Source organism: Myotis davidii, unplaced genomic scaffold (assembly GCF_000327345.1).
Source record: "Myotis davidii unplaced genomic scaffold, ASM32734v1 scaffold173, whole genome shotgun sequence".
NCBI classification, from domain to species: Eukaryota; Metazoa; Chordata; class Mammalia; order Chiroptera; family Vespertilionidae; genus Myotis; species Myotis davidii.
The window spans coordinates 1,211,867-1,218,309 of record NW_006286303.1 but is presented as its reverse complement, the minus strand read 5'-3'; the positions used below and the strand labels follow the sequence as shown (position 1 = coordinate 1,218,309).

The 6,443-nt window shown below is 36.0% G+C and overlaps 1 protein-coding gene across 4 annotated transcripts in view; it reads right to left on the bottom strand.

Moving 5' to 3' along the window:
- The window catches only part of CLOCK (clock circadian regulator), a 153,301-nt gene that overhangs the window by 90,097 nt on the left and 56,761 nt on the right, over nt 1-6,443 (bottom strand). For all 4 annotated transcript variants that reach the window (XM_006757797.2, XM_015560091.1, XM_015560092.1 and 1 more), the window contains one exon: nt 709-801. The gene's annotated coding sequence lies outside the window, so the exon portion shown is untranslated. The remainder of the gene's footprint in view (nt 1-708; nt 802-6,443) is intronic.

The following is a 6,443-nucleotide window of genomic DNA, read 5'->3' as shown; positions in this document are numbered from 1 at the left end:
TGACTCCATTGTATGCTCTTGCCTCCTTTGTCAAATATTAATTCAGCATAGTGATTTGGGTCGATTTCTGGGTTCTCTATTCTATTCCATTGGTCTCTATGTCTGTTCTCATGCCAGTACCCGGCAGTTTTGACTGGCTCTGTAATACAGCTTGATATCTGGTATTGAGATCCCTCCTACTTTGTTTTTCTTTCTCAGGATTGCTGCAGCTATTCAGAATCTTTTTTTTATTTCCATGGTTATTTTTGTTTCACTGCCTCCTCCTATAATAACTGCCCCTGGAAGGGGATCGCTCTCAGATCTTCACATGGTTGGCACATTCTTGACATTAAGATCACAACTGAAACATTTTTCTTCATTGAGGGTTTCCCTGACTACTAATGAAAGCAGTCGTCAGTCTCTATATCCATTTGAATTCTCTGCACAGAACTACAAATTCTTTTTTATTTACTATTTGTCCTCCCTCCCTTTAGAATGCAAGCCTCCTAAGAGCAGGAATAGTTTCTGCCTTGATCATCACAGTATACAAATAGTATCTGAACATAGCTGGCACAATACATGTTGTAGGATAAATTAATAAAACAGGAGAAAATTTTAAGTAAAACTTTCTTCAAATTATTGTGTCAAGATAGCTTATGGATTTTGAAATATACTTTTCTGGAAAAATGTCATTCCAAAGTGCATTCTAAGATACAACCCTATCATTACCTTTTGTATTTTGGGGGATCTTTTGAACTGATTCTTCAGAAAACTACAGGTTCAATGTTTTCTTCAATATGGCTGACCATCAGTCTCAAAATTCTGTTTAAATAAGAAAAAAAGTAATTGTTAGATTTATTCAACTTTTAAAATTTTGAAATATCACAAAATTTAGAACTTTGTCACAAAATGTACATTACAAATGCTAAACTCTATAAACTTGTTCTAAAAATTAAGAATGTAAAAATAAAAATAAATTAAAACAATCACTTTAAATTTTAGTGCAGAAGTCAAATGACAAAAGTATAAAAATAAGTATAAAAATATGTTATGGATACACTATATAATTTGTGACATTGATGACAATGTATGGGAGGTGGAGAAAAGAAAAAGTAGAATTATTGAAGTTGTTATCAGCTTAAAAGAGATTATTAAAACTATAAGGTGTTTTATGTAAGACCCATGGTAAGCACAGAGAAAACGTCTATAGAGAATACACAAGAGGAAATGAGAAAGAAATCAAAGCAAGCCAACACACACACACAGTCAATGACACATAAAGGAAAACAATGAGAGAGAAAAAAATGACGAAAAGCTACAAGACACAAAAATAATGAACAAAATGGCAATAGTGATTCCTTTTCTACCTGTAATTACTTTATATGCAAAGGAACTGAAGTTACCAATCAAAAGACATGGGTGCAACTGCCCTGGCCAGTGTTGTACAGTGCACAGATCATCAACCTGCACACCGAATGGTCATGGGTTTGATTCCAGGTCAGGGCACATACCCTGGTTATAGGTTCCATCCTTAGTAGGGGCATGAGGCAAGCAACGGATGTTTCTCTCTCTTTCTCTCCCTTCCTCTTTCTCTAGAATCAATGAAAAACATATTCTCAGGTGAGGATTACAAAAAAAAAAAAAAAAAAAAAAAAAGAGAGAGAGAGAAAAAAAAAAACAAGATCCATTTCTATACTATCTACAAGAGACTCCGCTTTAGATTTCAGGACCCACAGAGGCTGAAAGTTAAAGACTGGAAAAAGACAGTCCAAGTAAATGGTAACTAAAAGAGCAGGAGTGGCCACACTTATATAAAACAAAATAGACTTTAAGACAAAAACTGGGAGGGAGGGTGAGTGGGAGGTAATCAACCAAAGATCTTGTCTGTATATATGCATAACCCATGGACGCAGACAGTATGGTGCTGAGGCTTGGGGCAGGCTGGAGGGGGTTCTTGGGGGGAAAGGGGACATATGTAATACTTTCAACAATAAAGAATTATTTTAAAAAAATTTCAAGTAAATTATGTTTTAAAAAATACAAAAACTATCACAAGAAACAAAAATAAAGCATTATATATTAATAAAGGGTCAATCTGTCTGGAATGTATAATTATCTATAATAATAAAAGCATAATATGCTAATTAAACCGGACGTCCTCCAGGACATCTCTCCGGACGAACTTCCAGATGAAGCCGGGGCTGCGAGGGAAGCCCAGATCCCAGGTGCCAGAGGGAAGCTGGTGCTGGCAGCTATGGAACGGAAGGCCTTTTCTTGCATGAATTTCATGCATCAAACCTCTAGTAAATATATATACACCCCACATCAGAGCACCTAAATATTTGATACAAACATTGACAAACTGAATAAAGAAACAGAGAGTAACACAATAATAGATTTTAATACCCCAGTTTCAATAATGGATAGAACATCCAGACAGAAGATCAATAAGGAAACAGATGGCTTGAACACTATAGACCACATGAACTTAATAGACATACACAGAATATCCCACCCCATAGCAGAATATATTCTTCTCCAATACACATAAAACATTCTCCAGGATAGATCACATATTAGGTCACAAAACAAGTCATGACAAATTTAAAAAGCTTGAAATCATATTGAATATCTTTTTCTGACAACAACAGAACAAAACTAGGAGTCAGTAACATAAGGAAAACTGGAAAATTCACATATGTGTGGAAATTGAAAACACCTTTTGAACAACCAATGGGTATGCCGAAACCGGTTTGGCTCAGTGGATAGAGCGTCGGCCTGCGGACTGAAAGGTCCCAGGTTCCGGTCAAGGGCATGCACCTGGGTTGCGGGCACATCCCCAGTGGGGGATGTGCAGGAGGCAGCTAATCGATGTCTCTCTCTCATCAATGTTTCAATGTTTCTGACTCTCTCTCTCTCTCTCTCTCTCTCTCTCTCTCTCTCTCCCTTCCTCTCTGTAAAAAATCAATAAAATATATTTTAAAAAAAAAACAACCAATGGGTCAAAGAACAAATCAAAAGGGAAATTAGAAAACATCTTGAGACAAAAACATAATATATCAAGACTTATGGAATGAAGCAAAGGCAATACTAAGAGGGAAGTTTATAGTGATGGTAAATACATTAAAAAAAAGACCTCAAATAAAGCCCTAACTTTACACCTCGAAAAACTAAAAATGTAAAACTAAACCCAAAGTCAGCAGAAGAAAATAAAAAATATTAAAGCAGAAACAAACAAAATAAAGACTAGAAAAGCAAAAGAAAAAGTAGTTTTTAGAAAAAACAATAAATAGAGGAAACATTATAACTGTTATAATTATAATACAAAAATTATAATACAAAAACATTATAATACAAAAATATCATATGAGACTATTATGACCAATTAGATGCCAACAAATTCAATAACCAAGAGGAAATAAATCCTAAAACATACAAGTACCAAGACTGAATCATGAAGAATGAGGAAATCCAAACACACTTTTAACTAATAAGAATACTGAATCAATAATAAAACCTCCTAACAAAGTAAAGCCCAGAACCAAACAGGTTCACTGGTGAATTCTACCAAACATTTTAAAAAGAATTATCACCAATCCCTCTCAAACTCTTCCAAAAATTGAGGAGGGAATACATCCAAACTCATTTTATAAAGCCAATATTACCTGATACCAAAGCTAGACAGACTCCACCAAGTAAAGAAAACTACAGGCCAATATCTCTGATGAATACAGATGCAAAAATCGTCAAAAAATATTAAACCAAACTCAACAACACATTACAAGGATAATACACCATGATCGAGTGAGATTTATCCTTGGGATGCAAAGATGGCTCAATATACAAATATGTGTAATACTGTAAACAATAAAGATAAATTTCAAAAATCAATTAATTTAAAAATTAATCAATTTTATCTCAATGCAGAAAAAGCATGTGACAGAACTGAACAACCTTTCATGATAAAAACACTATATAAACCTTAGCTGGTATGGCTCAAAGGATAGAACTGCAGATTCAAGGGTCCCAGGTTCGATTCCAGTCAAGGGCATGTACCTTGGTTGCGGGCTCATACCCAGTAGGGAGTGTGCAGGAGGCAGCTGATCGATGTTTCTCTCTCATTGATGTTTCTTTTTTTTAAAATATATGTTATTGATTTTTTACAGAGAAGAAGGGAGAGGGATAGTTAGAAACATCGACAAGAGAGAAACATCAATCAGCTGCCTCCTGCATGCCCCCTACTGGAGATGTGCCCACAACCAAGGTACATGCCCTTGACCAGAATCGAACCCGGGACCCTTGAGTCTGCAGGCTGACGCTCTATCCACTGAGCCAAACCGATTAGGGCTCTCATTGATGTTTCTAATTCTCTATCCCTTTCCCTTCCTCTCTGTAAAAAATCAATAAAATTTAAAAAAAAAACACTATATGAACTAGGGATAGAAGTTCTCAAGATAACAAAGTCCATATATGAAAAGTCCACAGCTAAGATCATGCTCAAAAATGAAAAATTGAAAGCTTTTTCTTTAAAATGAGGAATAAGGCAAGGATGCCTACTCTCACCACTTGTATTCAATACAGTACTGAAAGTCCTAGCTAGAGCAATTAGGCAAAAAATAAAAGCCATTCAAATCAGAAATTCTCAAACAGTTCTCAAATAGTCACAATGGTCTTTGAGAAAGAACTAGAGGCCTCACACTTTCTGACTTGAAAAAATTACAAAGCCACAGTAATCAAAACAGTATGGTACTGGCATAAAGGCAGCCATATAGACCAATAGAACAGAATAGAGAGCCCAGAAATAAATCCATGCATATATCTCTCTACATAAAAAGCCAAGCAACCGGAATGCCAGAATGACTGGTCGCTATGAAGTGCACTATGGCAGCAACCAGCCCAATCAGAGCCCCCATGGCCCCTCTTCCCAGCTGGCCCCCCTCCAGATCAGCCCCCATCCCAATAGGGGGTGAGGCCGGCCAGCCAACCACCCGCATCCCACCACTGCTGCCAGCCCAGACCCAAACAGCCCCCATCGGGGTGGGTGGCCAGAGCCCACCCATGCACGAATTCATGCATCGGGCCTCTAGTAGTCAGATAATCTTCAACAAGGGTGCCTAGACTACATAAGAGAAAGGACAGTCTCTTCAATAAATGGTGCTGGGAAAACAATATTCATGCAAATAAATAAAATGGGATCCTTATCTTACACTACACTCATATACACAAAATCAAATCAAAATAGATTAAAGACTTATATGTAAGACCTAAAACTATAAAACTCTTAGAAAAGAAAACACTGGAGAAAGTTTCAGGTCACTGGATTTGGCAACAATTTCTTGAATATGACCTAAAAAGGCAATACAAGCAAAAACTGACAAATGGGACTATAGCATACTGAAAAACTTCTGCACAGCAAAGGAAATCAACAAAATGAAAAGGCAATTTAATGAATGGCAGAAAATATCTGCAAATCAATTATCTGATAAGGAATTAATAGCCAAAATATATTAGGAACTCCTACAATCAGCAGAAAAATCAATTAACCCAATTTAAAAAATGGGAAAGGACTTAAATAGCCATTTCTCCTAAGAAGACATACAAATGGCCCACAGGTATACAAAAAGATGCTCAACATCACTAATCACCAGAAAAATGTAAATCAAAACTACAATGAGATATCACATATCTGTTAGGATGGCCACTATAAAAACAAAAAAAAAATCTAAGATTAACAAGTGTTGGCAATGATATGAAGAAATTAGAACCTTGTCCACTGTTGATGGAACTGTAAAATGATGTGGCCACTACAAAAAAATAACAAGGTTTCTCAAAAAATTAAAAATAGAAATACTGTATGATCCAGAAATCCCACTTCTGGGTATTTATCCAAAAGAACTGAGAATAGAACCTAAATAGATTGTTGTACTTCCACGTTCAGTGTAGCATATTCACAATAGCCAAGAAGTGCAAACCACCTAAAAGTCCATCCATGGATTAAATGGTATATACATACAATGGAATACATGCAGCCTTTAAAAAGGAGATCTTGTCAATGTGACAACATGGATGAACCTTGAGAACACTTGCTAAGTGAAATAAATAACTTACAGAAGAACGAATAATACATAATTCCATGTATATGAGGTATCTAAAGTAGTTGAATTCATAGAATCAGAAAGTGGAATGATGGCTGCCAGGGCCTTGGGGGGTTGGGGGGGGGAGTAGGGAGTGGCTATTTAATAGATATAAAATAGATATTTTTTCCTCTAATTTCTTCCAGGATTTTTTTCATCTTTGATTTTCTATAGTTTGAAAATGACATGCCAAAGTGTCATTTGGGGCAGAGGAGGGGTGTATTTATCCACTTGATGAACTCTGAGCTTTCTGGATCAGTGGTTTAGTGTCTGCATAAATTTGGAGAAATTCTCAATGATTATTGTTTAAAATATTTCTTCTGCTCCTTT